The sequence below is a fragment of the Nyctibius grandis genome, chromosome 3 (assembly GCF_013368605.1).
Source record: "Nyctibius grandis isolate bNycGra1 chromosome 3, bNycGra1.pri, whole genome shotgun sequence".
Classification (NCBI taxonomy): domain Eukaryota; kingdom Metazoa; phylum Chordata; class Aves; order Nyctibiiformes; family Nyctibiidae; genus Nyctibius; species Nyctibius grandis.
In genome coordinates this window covers 26,954,844-26,969,987 of record NC_090660.1, presented here as the reverse complement: position 1 = coordinate 26,969,987, position 15,144 = coordinate 26,954,844, and the positions used below count along the sequence as shown (strand labels likewise).

General features: G+C 44.0%; 1 protein-coding gene across 1 annotated transcript in view; it reads right to left on the bottom strand.

The window, feature by feature from the left end:
- The window catches only part of MYO10 (myosin X), a 180,365-nt gene that overhangs the window by 149,012 nt on the left and 16,209 nt on the right, over window positions 1-15,144 (bottom strand). The window lies entirely within an intron of this gene.

Here is a 15,144-nt window from a genome sequence, read left to right as displayed (position 1 = left end):
AGCAAAAGCCATCCCAACAACCATACCCACTGAAGTTGTTCCAGCATAGGAGAGGGCTTCAGCTGGCATGAAAGCACTGAGCAGTAGCACCCCATGGTCAGACCTCCAACCCAAACTATACTCCTGTTCTCTACAACTGGACAGCAGGCTCCATATCAGAAAGACAATATTTTACTGGTATTTAGAGATTTTTTTACTGGTATTTAGAGATTTTTTTTTCCCCAGAACAGTCAAATTCTCTCCCAAAGAAAAAGTAAAGGAGTGGTAGAAAAGGGCTGGGATATATCCTGATAATCATAAGGTTGTAACTTTGGGTGTACAACCACTGAAAAAAACCCAATTCAAATAATTAATTTTGCATGCTAGCATCCGAAGGTTGTCCTTGCCTGAATTTCTACACACAGGAACTATACTTACAGCTTTGTTAAAGTTGGTGGGGTGCAGGGTCCTGATTAACAATCACAACAAATACAGATTTTTATTTCTGTTACATATTTAAGGCGAGCGGCCCGTGAGTCTACCATGGACTTTAGCCACATTATGAGTTGTATATGCTTTAGATAGTGTTGAATAAACATTATTCTTATTTCTATACGGGAGAACAGCAGCACTGAGACACAAAATAATGCTCACAGAGAATGTAAAAACTCTTGCTGCTTGGTTTCTCTGAATGGTAAGAGCTCAGCTGCACGTAGAGGACCACGTTAAGAGCACCCCTCATTATTTTTTTCCCCCTCCATCTTTTGACAAACTGCTTTCCATTTTAAATGCTGCAAATGCCTGCGGAGATGTTTGCCCTTTTACCTCCGAAACCTCAAGCCGGATGGTTTCCAGGTTTACAGCAAGTTCGAGGCAGTTCAAACGCAGGGTATGTCGACTCAAAAGCGCAGGGTGAGGGCAGAGGGGAGCGGAAAGGAGAGCACCCAAGGTGGGTAGGGAGGAGCAGGGGACTGGGAAACAGCGGGGAGAGGACTCCCCAGAAGTGGTAAAAGCAACAGAGAGGACTTGAACGTTTAATTCAAAACCCAGTGACAGCACTGGGAAGACTCCCACCCGTTCCCTCAGGTCTGCATTGGATTTTGGCCGTCAGAAAACCCAGAGCTCTGTTTTTAATCTTCTCGAGCAGCACAAACACCCTCATGCTGACAGGTCGGAGGGCACGAGCACCCTGCACTTTCCAGAGGGAGGAAGGCTGAAGTAAGGGCATCGCTCTTGGACTTCCTCTGGTACCTCCCCACCAGAGCCAGAAAACAGAAATGTCCTATGTCCCTTAAGTGCAGGCACAGGAGTGATGACAACTTTGAAGGCAACACCCTCAGCATTGAGGAATATCTACCAGAACGCTGTGGCAGGAGATAAAGGGCTCTTTCACATTAACACACTTGCTACCGTCAGCCCACCGTCCCCACGAGTGCCCCAGAATGCAAACACGAGGCTTGCAGCTGCCCATCACCCCGGTGGGATGGTGCAATGCAGTGCTCGGCCGCAGCAGCGTGGGTCTAAAGCCCGTAAGGCACAAGTGCGCGGCACTGCATAAAAGAGCTCATGTATCCATTCTGTATCATGCAACGCCCTCAGAGCAAGGTGAGCTGAGCCTTTTGCCTCAGATTCCTGCATGACCTCAGCCACCTCACTTCATCTGTGTATCACAGAGGGCTGAGGTTGCAAGGGACCTCTGGAGGCATCTAGTCCAATCCTCCTGCTCAAGCAGGGTCACCTACAGCTGGCTGCCCAGGATCATGTCCAGATGGCTGTTGAGTATCCCCAAGGATGAGAGACTCCACAACCTCTCTGGGCAACCTGTGCCAATACTCAGTCACCCTCACAGTACAAAAAATGTTTCCCAATGTTCAGTGGGAACCTCCTGTGTTCAGCTTGTGCCCACTGTCTCCAGATCTGTCACTGGGCACCACTGAGAAGAGCCTGGCTTTCTCCTCTTCGTACCTTCCCGACAGGTAGTTATATACATTAACGAGATCCCCCCGAGCCTTCTCCAGGCTGAACAGTCCCAGCTCTCTCAGCCTTCCCTCATAGGAGAGATGCTCCAGTCCCTTCATAATCTTCATGGTCCTTTGTTGGACCCTATCCAGTATGTCCATGTCCCTCCTGTACTGGGGAGCCCAGAACTGGTCACAGCACTCCAGGTGTGGCCTCACCAGTGCTGAGTAGAGGAGAAGGATCTCCTCCCTTGACCTGCTGGCAACACTCCTGAGTTAACGCAGGACACCAGAAAAAAGAATCATCAGCTCACGAAACAACTTCATTCAGTCTGACAATCGCTGTTTCGTGTTTGAATATTTTTTTGTTATTAGTGGAATCATTCTGTCATAAAATGGAAGGGCTACAAGGTTGTCCAGCTCATAGCAAATTTTTACTTCACTGGGCTTTTCTGCCTCAACCTAATAACGCCACAGAAGCAAGGCATAGAAAAGCTTCCCCCCACCCAGTAAACAGCATAGTTTTGTTCACCAATTGTAACTGGTTTAATGAAGGTGGCTGACACCACCAAGCTCTGGGAGACCTGATGGCTCAAGAGGTGAAGGTATGTACTACAGTCACCAAGCAGCAAAGGGAATTTGGCCCCGGCCTTCCCACAACCCAGGGAAATGCTTTCACCAGCCTGCTGCTGGGCATTAAGTGTCTGTACCGGTCAGTCTCCACGTCCTCCTCCTCCTCCTAGATGAATTCGATCCATCTAAATGCACACATGAACAGCAAAAAAATCTATTTGTCAAAATGCAGTCAAGTTCTTCCAATGCTTCAGGACAATCAAACCCCTGTTGTTCTGCTGGTTTATTATTTGCCAAAATCTCTGAGCTCCAGTAACATGAAGTTTATGCTTTCAAGGGCAATGAAAAGCTTATAAACATTAAGCCGCAACAAAATTTGCCAAAACCTCATCATTCAAAATAGCCTCTCACAAGAAGGAGAATGTTTCCCATCTTGGAATTAAATAATTAATCCTGAATTTTTTTTCTGGCTATGAAGGGGAAACAAAAGGGGGCCTGCACAGAAGTGTTCACTGGGTTGGGCTAGTCCTAAAATAAGTTTTTTAAAGCAAGTAGGAAAGGGTTTGATTTAAACAAATGTACATTGTTAAGGGTCAATAGCTGCTATTCAGGGGAGGCCGGAACAATGCGGTTCACAAAGCCAGAGGCATCTGAAATGCAAATACAACGTGTTCCCTGGCAAGGTAGCTCAACAATACGGTATCTATCCACGGGCTGGGTGCACTGCAAGGCCTTCCTCTCTGGGGGAGGGAAAAAACAAAAAAAGCCTTGGGAAAAGATCCCTTATAAGCTACGCAGGTTACAGCCGCCTCCTGTGCCCAGCTAGCTCTGCAACCCGGCTGCAATCCCTCTGCGATGCATTAGTCACACACAAGTGACAGTTTTGAGAACAAAATCTTCACTCGTAGTTAATTTATGGACAAGACTTGTCATCCAGGACCCACCTGAGGAAGGACTCCACTCAACGCACATGATGGCACATTATATTGGTCTGGACCTGTTTCTGGGGGAGAAGCCTGGTAACTTAGCTACTCCAGAGCTCCCTGACAAGCCATCTAACATGCTGCTAGTCTGTGATAAGAGGGAAAGCAAAGCCACAGAGCACTTACTAAAGCCCAACGATTTTTATTTCTATGAAGCAAGGCTGTAAAAATACTTGGAATAGAGTTTGCAGAAGAAAGGCCATGTGCCATCATTGCCACAGCAAATAAATTTCTCCTGACTGCAAAAGGGAAAGGAAATGGGCTTGCAAATCTCGCAGCTGCAAGACCACCTGGAGAAGTCCTTAGTCCTTCTACTTCACAGATTTCACAGCTGAAAATGCAAACACTACCTCTTACCTTCCTCTGTTCTGTTCTTGGAGACGGTAAAAGTACATTCTTTTTTTTACTTTCTTTTGGACATATACACTGGAAATCACAAAATTAACTAAGAACTTCATCTCAACTAAGTAAAATGGTGGCGCGTTCAATACAAAACGGTAATTAACAAGCTAGATTTTGTATGCATACAGGTTGTATGCTGAATAAAATAACTGCACATTAATGACATTTTTATCTGTATCTTGTATATATCTCTACACATGAAAAGCAGATATTATATAACTGCGTTCTCATCCAAGTGAAAATGCTACTCACTCAAATGTTATAACGTAAAATCCAGTCAACTCATCAACGCAGTTGATTCACAGCAGTTAAAACTGCTTTAAATTAAGGGCAATGAATGTAGGTTATGCCACATACGCATTCAAAAAGCATTTCACTACTGGGGCTTGGCAAAGCAAAAGGAACAATAGTCAATATGTATTTAGAGAACCTTTTGTTCAGGCACTACAGTAGCTTGGCTCTAAATACAAAGTTTGAGAGACAGGAAGAGAAGCTATTAACTAGGTCAAGCTGGACATCAGCTTTTTAATGGAAACGATAACCAAAACCGCATTTATCTTCATTCCTTCTCTTCACTAAAACACACACTGATCACAAGGAGGGCTGCAGCAAGAAAGAAGCTATCCAGGCAAAATACAACTTTGCTAATTTCATATTAATGAACACTTTTGCTTCTAAAAACTTGCCCCTCATTGTTAGCTTAGAACTACTGAAAACGCTTCAGTTTAGGCACCCAAAAACCTTAACATGCCAGGTGCATGCCCGGCCAGACTACTCAGGGGCAAACTCATGACGTCCACTGGAAGCTGGATATCTCTCATTGACTTCAACCCAAAAATGAAGTGTTTAGCCTCATAAGCAGAAAACTGGACCTGTTCTTCCATACCTAAGTCCAGGGGAACAAACAAGTACTAACAGCTGTTTGTACGACATATTACTCTGTAATTCAGCGTATTGATCTAGATCCCCTCCTATCCCCTCCTTTGCAGTGCCCGGCTTCCCCGGTGCAGCTTTCCTGCGCTCATCGACAACAGGCTTCCACAACAGCTGGATGTCAGTGGTGGCTGAAATACAAAAACTACTACAAAAGTCTGTGTATGCTACCACCACACAGACTATGAAAGGGAAATACACTAATATTCCAGAAACCACTCCGAGACAGTGCTGCTAACAGGCTCTGTATCCCCCCAGCCACTCTGCAGCCCCTCTGCCGACAGTCAGAAAATCTGCAGTTTCGTCCAGGGATGGTGGGTGGTGAGGAATGGATGGAGTTACGGAGAAGGGCTAGTTGAACCCTAAGTCTCTGCAGAGAGTGAGAGAAAGCACAACTTTGGAAGGTATTTGAGCATGTAATCTAAATTTCAGTACCTTAAACTCAGCTTCATGAACTGACTACGCACTTAAATCTAGGTACATACTTAACCCAGTTGAGTGGGGTAAAATTCATTTTCAAAACACTTACAGCACTAATCACAATCTCCTCAGAGAGCACTAGGAGTAAACTACTAACACCTTTCTCTCAACAAATCTAGTTCTGCCTCCTGAACAATACCGCTTTGCTTTACTGTTTTAAAGCAGAACAAAGCCATGAAGATGTTTCATGGGATGTAAGGTCAGTTTAGGGGGGTTAGTTTCCTGCAGAACAAAGTCTCCTTGAAAACGAGATGTTTCTGTTGTCTGTCCATCCCCCACACCAGATCAAAGCTCCAGCTCTGCTCCTGAGGTCTGGGCAACAGCTGCTGATTAACCTTGAACAGGCTCCATCTCCTTCTGTTTCAGTAACTGGAGATAGCGCAGTGCCGACGATGGCATACCACTTTAAAAACAAGAAACTGGATTAAAACATGTATCATTACTGTTACTGACTTGAGAGGGAACCGGAATAAATTTGCACCTTCCCAGACCTTTGAAAGCAGCAGTACTTCTTACAAGACTGCCGCTTCATATAATATGACCCTTTTTTTTTTTTAAATTAAAAAAAAAAAAAGAAACATTTTATCTTCCAGTTATTCCCAACACAAACAGCACACAGAGATTACCCTCTTACATATGCAGGTGGATGAGCACGCTCCTCCCCACCTGCTGCTGAGTGTGAAGACACACACCGCTAACAGACCTTGCTCAAAAGCCAAAAAGCAACTGCGCTTCCCTGCTAGAGCTCTGAAGATGTGGTTGCCAGCTCCCCAGGACAACAAGGTTTCCAAACCACTAGGCAACAACAGCTTTATGATACCCTCGAAAGCAAATCTAGCAATGAGATGCCATCAAGTCTTTTCAGGAGAATTACCAGTATTGCTACAGTCTGAATTATGACTTTCATGAGAAAGTTTCAAGCGTTACCTTTACATTCTGACAAGTTTTGTCAAATACCTTTTTTGCTTTTGAGACTGTCCAACCTACACCATGGCAATACAGGAACTAGGAAAGCCTATGATCAGTTGCATCCAAGTTTGACAGGCTGCTACGGGACAACAGCTCTTTGTTGTGCCTCCAAATTTAGGTAAAGAAGTAACAGCTTCTGGGCAGTCAAGTTTGCATTTCTCATTTGTTCCAAAATTAAAAATCAGTGGTCGAAGCACTACTTGGCAACTGACCGTGAATAAAACTGCAAAAATGAGAAATCAGGGAAGGGGGGAAAGTGTACAGTAACTTTCCTCTATTTACCGTATCCGCAGTTTCAGGTACTGCTGTACAACATCACCAGCGGGTACCACAGACTCGCCCGGCATGCCCCCACCATGCTGCCCCCCACACCTTAGCTTGGGGAAGAGGAATTTTAATCTGTTAAAACTCAGTAAGGAAGATAAGTAATTCAAAAAGACAACACATGAGTGAGGAGATGGAAGAGGAGGAAGTTACTGATGACAGCGGGGAGATGTGAGGAACATATGGGAAAGAGCTTGGGGCCAGTGTACCCCTCTCCATCACCATCTATATTGAGGCTGGGGGTAGCAGTGTCCAGGCAAATGACAGGCCTCCTGGTACATGCACGGTCACCTTAAAAGTAGCATGTAATTCTCTCCCCTTATTTGAATTCCTAAAGAGGAATATACAATATCCTCACACAAACTTTAAAGCCTTCCGTAAGAACCAAACAAGCCCCAACTCTGCCTTCCCAGATTTCAAAAGAAGTTGCAGTTCTGTCTTCGATGACAGCACAGTTTTGCCAAGCACTCATATTTTTTCTAAACCCACAACTTTTTATTAATTAGTCATGACTACAAATGTAAAAAACCCAAACAAATAAAAAGAATCACCAAAAACCCCAAAACTCTGTTTCCTTAAAAGCAACTGAATTCTAACCAATCTGTATACACACATCCCCCCCAATTCTTCATCTGTGTGAGTTGAGGTTCTTTAACCTTAACAGGTATTTTAACAAACACAGAACCGAGGAAGGGCAGTGCACATACAAACAGCAGGGGAAGAGGACTCTGCTCTAAAAACCGTTCACCAAAGCCTACAGCAACGTAGCAAGAGTAGTTATCCCAGCATGACTGCCCAAACGAGCCAATTTAAATCACCGTTAGTGCAGCTCCATCACTGACTTGGGGACAAGAGGACAGCCTGCCAAAATGCCTGTAGCTCATCCACCACGCTCGGTTGTGCTTGGCGATCCTCAATCCAAAAGCTACCAGCTTGGCAATTGTTTGCTTATGCTACATGACAAGCTTATAAACTCACATCAAGGTGGAGACGGATTTTTAAATCCAGACATGAAAAGTCATGCTAGCATCCTCTTCTCATTCCCTCCCTCAGCTACCCTCTTGGGACTGGTGTCTCACAGACCAATGAGGTAAAGCTATGGTAGAAATATCTTCAATCTTCTTCACTACCCTCCTTATTGGAGCTCACCAACACAACTTTGCTTTTCTTAAGAAACTTAAATCAAATTTGTCATCTGCCACAGGTTGCTAAGGATCGCAAATCCGTTTTCACAAATGTTATAGAACTCCCTAGCGTTTTCTTCCGCCTTCCTCTTGCCTCTCCTGCCTGAGCAGAACACAAAGCAAAGGCCAGGGGAGCTGACCCACCAGCACCAGCCACGTGGTATGGGAGAGACTGACCACTCTGAAACAAGGTTTAGTTTTGAGACTGAACTTGAAAGATGTTTCTCATTCAGCGCCTGCAAAGCCCATGGAGAGTCTTGTTTGCAAAACGGGAACTCCTGCTTGCGAAGACAGATGTTCACTCTCACTTCAAAATGTTTTATGTGGGAAGAACATCTTAAATTTCAGTACTTTAAAGCTGATTAAGTGAAAAAAAAAAAACATTCCTTTGACACATGGGTCCTGAAGAGATGCATTTACCACCCATTTTCATGAGACATTATTAATTAGGCTCATCACTCAAGGAACTGTTCGGTTCTTAACATTGTTCTACAATGTACCTGGACACTGACTTTTTAGAAGAAAATCTAATACAGAACATCTATACAGTACTAGTTTTTCCACAGATGGTACTTGTGCTATACAAGCATGGATATGCCTTGTCTAGAGGGGCATTACACTGTCTCAGCCCAATTTGAATTTGCAAAGCAGATGGCATTTCTGATCAAGATGCATTTCCTAGAATTGACCGATTTTTGCCAGCCACCTGATTTTATTCTGGTAGTATTTATTAAAGCCTTCTCACATCAAGAAGCACCATCGATAAAATGCCAGTGTTGCACCTGAAAGCACACAGGAGGAAGTGAATTTAGCAAGGCAAAGACTATTCCTGGTTTCTATGAAGCTCAGTGTTGTCTTTTTTTTTTTTTTTCTTTTTTTCTTTCTCTTATATCAAACAAGCAGGCAATTCCAGGAAAACTTATCTTTAGGCAAGTGGGATTCTTGTGTGAAAAAGATAATTCATAATAAGCAGCAGACTGTGCAGTAACAAGCATACTTAAAAATGCTCCCAAGAATAACACCAGTTTACACTTTGCAAGTTACTGGCATCAAAGTACAAAAGGTTCCACTTTAGCTCTTACTTCCACATTGTCAATTTTCGTGCTCCTTTTACAGGTCTAACAATATTAGAGGGAATTTTTTTTTTGCTTACATCTCCCTGCAACTCAAAAATATCAGTTTACACATGAATCATTTTCCTGGATTAGAGTAGGGATGGGCAAGAAGGGTAAATATTTCCAGCCTTAATTGCTGCAGAAAACAGCTATAAGATCAGAGCCTTAAGACAAAAACAAACCAAACAACCCAGCCCACATTCTTTGTAAGTGTTTTTGCTTCCCCCTCTCCCCTCTTCTTCCAAGCTCCCTATTTTCCTAAAATTAAAACTCAATATTTTTGAGAGACACAGTTCACACTTCGGTGCAATAAGAATTAGCAAAACTGTATTCCAAGGCTAAGAAAGTAAGTGTGAAAAGGAGGGAGAAAAGAGAATAATGGACCAGTCATCCCACAGTTCTTTCATTTATTTATCTCACTAATCGAAATGTTGATTATTGAAAATAGGAGAATTTTAAATACCAGGTTGCAACTTATTTTCCTAAGTTCTATTGATCTCTTCACATTGAACTTGCAACAGACGATTCAGCAGGCTTCATTTCTCTTTGCAGCTTCACTTTCACAGTATGGTCACTCCATGTCTCTATTTCACCACAGGAACACAAGTATGTAATTGCACCGAATTATTTCTTTACATTGCTAGTTCACGCCTCAAGATTTTTTTTTTAAATTTTTTTCATCAGTCTCATTTGGCAAGCTACATGGGGTTTGCCCTACAAACACCAGAACCCCTTCCTAACTTTGCCCCAACTACCATGTCCTACAGATGTCAACAGGGCCCTGCATACGGGTAAACATCTGTAGAATAAGGACCTGCTATGGCTAACAAGTAATGGAATGGAGAAATCGGGAGGAATACATGAAAAACACTGGAGAGCTGGTAAACTAGGATGTGCCGTTGGACCTGTTCAGTAGCATTTCCAACAACCATTTTACCCTTACCTTTCTGAAGGCCCATCTGGCCGGTCTGACCCCACGCTGAGGAACATATCTCAGCTATGCTTTGACCACAAGCAGTTGACAGGCTGGGGCTGCACCATGCTTAGCAGACAGAGCTCAGGTCCTCCATTCCCACAAGCCACAGCGATTCACCCAGCGGTTTTCACCAGCACCACCCACTCAACCTTGTTCACATGCCCTGTTAGAAGTCAGGGGCAACATCCTGAACCCAGGACAAGCACCGCTTTGCCACACCAGCTCCCACAGCTGAGGTGGCTCCGCAGCTGAGCAGCCTGCCCCTCGCACACGTCGTTCCTCAGGGTGGGTGCAAGGCAGTGCACCACAGCTCAAAGGCAGGGACAGGAGCCCAGGGAAGCTCGATGAAGAATAAACACATGCCATGTCTACACCCAGCCAGGAAAATGTGGTTTTCTGGCCTACAACAAGTGACTCCAGCAACTGGGTAGCAGCAGTGCTGAGGCTGATTTGGGAAGCTCAGGCAGACATTATCAGACTTGCAGCATCACATAGAACAAGTCCAACATGGGTTATGAAACCATCTGAGGTGGTGGGGAACCAATACTTCACACCCAGGACCTAACCACCCTTAAAAATTAATTAATCCTTAAAAATCCAGGATGTAAGCAACTTGCCTAGGGGCAGCGCACCCCCACTACGTCCAAAGCCCTCCTGCGGTGCCTGGCTTTTACAAGCAGGTTTGAAGATGGGATGATCCTTCACCAGAGCAACACACGGACGTCCCGACAAACGGCGGGCAGCACGGCACCCGCTGGGCTCTCCCTCCCTACCTTTCATGCTTCAGGTGAGCGCAGAAAAAGCAGCTCCTGCCACTGAAGTCCTAAGTTGCAAGGCTAGCGTTAGCAACTTCCCACACTAATTTGTATCCTGCAAACCACAATAATCACCCAGGAACTCCAAATTGCCTGTCTGGAGATCACCTGATGAACGCACAACCAATTAAGCAAAAAGTAATGGCACACTTTATCATTACAGGGCAGAGCACTGGGTTATTCCCACGCAGCTGCGGCAGAAAGGCTGGCAGCCTGCACCAGTGGTGTCTTACACCGCTGTAATACACACAGAAGGTGCAACTTAGTAGAAAAGAGAATTTGCAATCTATACCGAAGGCAGATTTAACAACTGAGCTTATATTTTAGGTGAAGTCAGAAAGCCATGACGTTCAGATAAAAGGCAGCGTTTCCTGCATGCGCTTTGAGCAATTTTGTACTTAACCGGCTTTAAACTCCTCTCAGGGATGGGGTGATGCTTTGCAAGGCTTTCCGCTGCAGAGCCCCGTCACTGCTGATGAATACCAATGGTATGCAGCAGTCGCAAGGTAAAAAGGCAGCCTGAAACACTGCATTCATTATATACAGCCCCTCAAGGTCATAACCCCCTGAAAAGCAATCTCCTGCTTTTGCTTAGTCCGCTTCTTCTCCCTGACCAGACACATTTCCTTCCAGTAATGCCACTCTTATCAGCATACGTGTTTTGACTTTTTCTCAAATGTGCAACTATAAAATGAAGCATCTACAGGGCAAGTCACCCGACTCATTATGGCAAGTCATTTATTCTTGTATTGGGATTTTTTCATATATATTACATATAATAAAAATTATAAAAATTCACTCATTTTAAATTCATTCACCAAACTGCCAGAAGATAACACCTTTAGTAGGAAATCCAGAAACGGAGCAGGTATTTGTATCAGCAACCCTTCTCTTCTCCTGTCATGGATACTTTCATGCCATATGCTGGACTGAACGCTGTAATTTCATACCGCTTCCCATCTCACATCTATAGACAAATCCCCCAGGCAGGTCATACAAAGCAGCACACAGGTCCCTAGGATGTACAACGTACCTTTCCTCATGGCTCATAGCACCTTTCCAAAGAAGCTTAAAATCTGCACTCCACCTTTCCACAAAAGGTGTGGCACATTTCCTCACTCACAGGCACACCTAGAGATTTGACACATTCCCATTCTGCGCCCTTGTTTCCATGACAGGGATGAACATTTCTTGAATCACTCTGGTGCTGATTTATTAGGGTTTTTTTTTTCTTCAATGCATGTTTACATGAGCTGGTAATTGTTAACAGGAAAAATGACTACCTCAACCTAGCACTTGTGGCAGGAGTAGAAAAAGCAGAAACACAGAGCAGTTGCTTCTGTAACTTTTTTTTGCATGCATGTGTATTTTACTGTACTGCAGATTGATAGAATATTTAATCCGAAACTAAACCACAAAGCAACTAGAAGAGCTTAACCACACAGAGGTGATTTAAAGCGTTAATACCTGAGAAAATGGGCATTTATCTCAGGGATAAATGAAGAGTACAAGGAAATGCACCTGGGCTGAGACTGTCTTCTAGTTTACTACATCCAGTGTGCAAAAGCATAATAAAAACAGAGTTGAACAGTTGCATGCTTCTCAGCAGCCAAACGACTTTGACTATACACTGTAATGCCCCAGAGGTGCACCATCCCCCTATCAAGGTGGGAACCCCTTGCACCCAAGCTCTTCCCATTAGCCAAGGGGATTAGCTCACGCAAGAAGCGGAGCATCACTGCAGCAGAGAGGGAGATTTTTTTTTTCCTCGCTTCTCCAGGATCAAGTCTGAAATCAGACCACACTCTTTACTACCAACGTGACCTACTTGGGCTGAGCTGCTAAACTCAACATTTTTGTTCTAAAGCCAGGGAGGAGATCCCGTTTCCTTCACACAAAGACCTGCCACCTGTGACTAGCAGACACATCTCCCCCAGCCTGGAAGTGCCCACAAGCACTGGCAGCAGAGAGCTGTGCTTTCCCCAGACTGGAAAAACTGGTAAGAGACCAGAGAAAGACAGGGCAAGAACACAGTTGCTTTGAGACAGAGATACTCAAAAGCAAAACCCAGCAGAGTTTAAGGCTGTTTGAAGTAATGAGATGACAGCGGAGACCTAGGGGGTGTGAAATGTATTTGTGTGTGAAGCACAAGTATCTTTGTGGAGAGCTCGGGAGGTACCAACAGGCAGAGGATCGTGCTGCCAGCAAGAGCAATACCCAGGAGCATGCACCTCTTCCCACTCTGGCCATCTCACCTTTGAGAAGAAGTTATATTTCAAAACACACTATCCAATATCTTAGGCTACCCATCGACTAACATATACCTCTATCAGCCAAGAGACAGACAACATACATAAACAATACAGCAACTCTTAAATCTGACCCAAGCATGCTTTTCTCCCATAAGGAAACTGCTCCAGTAGGTTTGCACATCCCTGCTCTGCGTTTCCCAGCTCCCTCTCTCTCCCTGCCACCCAAAAGGTATGCTGGAAGCTACAGGTCAACACACTGGGCAGTAAGCTTTCGCAAGCAACCCTTGTTGACCCCTGAAGCCCAGGGAACCATGATTTTTCTCTTAGCTACCTCTGAAAGTATGCCTACTCAGGAGCACGAACCTTTACATGGCAATTTATTTTACTTGGCAATGAATCAAGTCAACCAACTCTTTTGTAAATGTCAGCCCAGACAATTCCATGAACATATATTTCCCAGTGTGGTGCACGTCCCCAGTCTGTGAAACCTGGGAGGACTTCATAAGCTTGCTATCATCAGGATGTTGCTTGAAATTATTTATAAATAAGGTGACTGCACAGTAAGTTCAAGTCAAATTAGCAGGGTGCCTAAATTAAAATGCAAGTGTAGCACTCAAAATGCAGTATTACTGATTCTTGCCTGCCCACAGAGGTGCCTTTTCTTAAAACAGTTTAAAAAAAAAGACCTAAAAACAGAAAAGAAAAAACAAAACTCAAAGTGTATGGACTTCATAGTATCCAAATGTCTGCACAAGCTCAGACTGGGAATTTTCCATGACTGCTTGACACAGTGCTATTAAAATGTATTTAATATAACTTACTCATAATCAGATTTTTATGGCACTAAAGAACACAAGTCTAAAACAAATATAAATGTCTTCCTCTGCCTAAACACAGCCAGTATCTTTTACTACTCTTCATACTAGTAATAAAGTCACTTCTCATATTACTGTACTGTGAGTCAACAAAACAGCTATTTGTTGGGTTTGGGTGGTGGGTTTTTTTAATAACTCTTAGGTAAAATGAAAGGACCTAAACACTGTTGAAAAACAACTTTTCCACAAATGCTGAAGCATGGAGTTGTGCAAAGAGAAGCATTATATGGACAAATTACTGTAGAACAGAAGAGGATTCAAGAAAGCCACCTTAGTCAGAAAGAGTACGTGCTTGATTTCAGCTGATGTGAACGTGACACACACCCAAGAACAGATGAGTGCTTCTTCAGCCCAGAGCTCATTTGGGAAAAATGCTCAAACTTGGTCACCTGGAGGGGGACCTGTCCCTATTGAATTACTCTCAGAAGTGTAATTTCAAAAAAAAGTGAATGTTCTTAAGCATGTTACTGCTTTAGCGCAAAAGGTATTTTTACTCTTCAAAAATCAAAAACCCAGCCTGTTATCGTTAATCTCAGAGCAACAGAACATCTGAGAAGCATCTTGTTCATGACTACCAGAAAACCCAACCCCACACGACAGTTCTGCTGAAGGTGGTGCCCCTGCAGCTCTCCTTAACACTAGGACAGCAAGAATCAAGAAAAGCCACTTATGCTTTACTCCAAATAAGTGTTGTAGTAGCAACGTCTTCCTCCGCTGTCAGCTCTGTATTAGCTTCCTCCAAGCTCTGACTTGGGTGGTCAAAAAGACTTGGCATTAAATGCAACCAGTTTTCTTTTCAAAGAAGTCATAAATAATCTCAAAATGGAACAGTAACTTTCTGCTTACTGCACATACTACCTTTAACCCCCTATGCAGCATATAAAATACTTCATTCTGCAGGGAGGAACAGAGATTTCCTCACCTGTAAGGAAATGAATTTTGAGTTCTTGGAGCTGCACACTGCTTTCACACGTGCAGCGGAAAATACTGCAAACCGCAAAGACTATGTACCTGCTCCGTCACTAAGGAAGTCAACCAGAACTTGGCCCCTTGATCAGCACAGGTGGTAGATCTGGTTTTATCTGCATTGGCACAAGGATCTGGGGAGGGAGAGAGCCTTATGCACTACATCTCTCTTCCCGGGAAAAGGGAAAAAAATGTTGGAAATGGAAAATCCTGTAGTATTTTGCAACTACAGAACCAAGGCAAAAGCAAGTTGAATTACCTGTTGAGGGCTGCAGGTCTTTGGCAGATGCAGCGATGCAGTTTAAATCATCCAAATCCAGCGTTCACATGACATCACCTTCCCTCTTGCTCACGGGCTGG